Source organism: Herpailurus yagouaroundi, unplaced genomic scaffold (assembly GCF_014898765.1).
Source record: "Herpailurus yagouaroundi ecotype Mexico unplaced genomic scaffold, PumYag 139, whole genome shotgun sequence".
NCBI lineage: Eukaryota > Metazoa > Chordata > Mammalia > Carnivora > Felidae > Herpailurus > Herpailurus yagouaroundi.
The window spans coordinates 69761848-69763286 of record NW_024412394.1 but is presented as its reverse complement, the minus strand read 5'-3'; the positions used below and the strand labels follow the sequence as shown (position 1 = coordinate 69763286).

Genomic DNA, 1439 nt, shown 5'->3' with positions numbered 1-1439 from the left:
GCTCAGCTGGAGTTTCTAAGAGAATGCGAAGAACAATTCAGACTGAAGAAAGCACAGAGTTGTGAAAGAGTCTGGCATTTCAGGAAACAATGAGCTATTCCATCAGAATGACTCTGGTGAAGGGTTTGAGGGTCAGAGTCACAGAAGCTGAGCTGTAAGAAGTGGATTATGAGGCATCTTGGAGTCACATGGCCAGGTTTGCCTTTTAGAAAGATATTTTTGGGCAGGATAAAGGATGAAGTGGGGTTCTCTCCTTTCTCCACCATCATGCTGTGTGCTGCTGACTGTGTCTCGCCATGTCTTCTCACAAGACTTTCAGGATCATGCGATTCCTGGACAAGAAACAAAAGCAGAATCGCCCCATTACCCGGTGGATTCAGATGAAAACTGGTAATAAAATCCGATACAACTTCCAAGAGGCGGCATTGGAGAAGAACCAAGCTGGCTCTATAAGGGATCATACATGAGATGACACACATTTATGCTGCCTGAAGGTCATGTGTTCCTATCCCATCACTCTGTAAACCTCCCTACTACCTGAAAGGTAGATGTGTTTTCATCAAGGAAATGACGTTTCTGTTATTATGCTTCTGCACCAGTGGGTTGGTTCAGTAATAAACACGTGAGGTCTTTTGATTGGAAAAAAAAAAAAAAAAGGATGAAGTGGAATGCAGTGCAAATAGAAGCAGGAATGCTATAGATGAAGCCAATGCAATCCCCCAGGTGAAAAAGGGCGGTGGTCTAATCTAAGATAATGCAGTGGGGATCTTTATGAGGTGGGACTCTCTGGCTTTGTGACTGATTGGCTATGGAAGTGAAAAAGTTCATTTTTTCAAGTCAGGTCAAGAATGACTGAAATTTCTAACCTGGGAAAGAGAGGAGGTAGTAACACCATGAGTCAAGATCAAGAATACTCGAGGTAAAGGAGTTTGTGCTTTCCATAAGGCTTCCATTTAAGATGCATTAATTTTGAGGTGACTGAGGACAATCCAACTGGAAATGTCCAGTTGATCATCGGAAATATTTGTCTAAATTTAGGAGAAAGATCGGGGCTGGAAATGGGGATGGGGAAATTATTTTGGGTTGAACCGTATGAAATTGCTAACATTTGGTCACATTTTATCTACAAAAATGGCAATTGGCATGTGGGCGAGTATTTCATATGGGAAAATAGACAGAGTAAGAGAAAAGAGGTGAGTACCAAGGGTAGGATATTACCTGGGAAACGTTGATTTCTGGCCATGGACAGAGACGGAGAAGTGGTGAAGGATATTGCACAGAATTGGTAGAAGATAGAGATACAGGGGAAATTCAAGAGGGAGTAATGGTATAGATGCCAGATGAGTGCTTCTCAAAAAGGAAAGGGTGTTCTTGAGCCTCAACTGCTACAGAGGCTGCAAGTCTGAAGGCAGAAACAGGACTCTGAACTTGGCAGTTGG

The 1439-nt window shown here is 42.7% G+C and overlaps 1 pseudogene; it reads left to right on the top strand.

Moving 5' to 3' along the window:
* The first annotated feature begins 227 nt into the window (after positions 1 to 227).
* On the top strand, positions 228 to 453 carry LOC121029189 (60S ribosomal protein L39-like; annotated as a pseudogene).
* The last annotated feature ends 986 nt before the right edge of the window (positions 454 to 1439 follow it).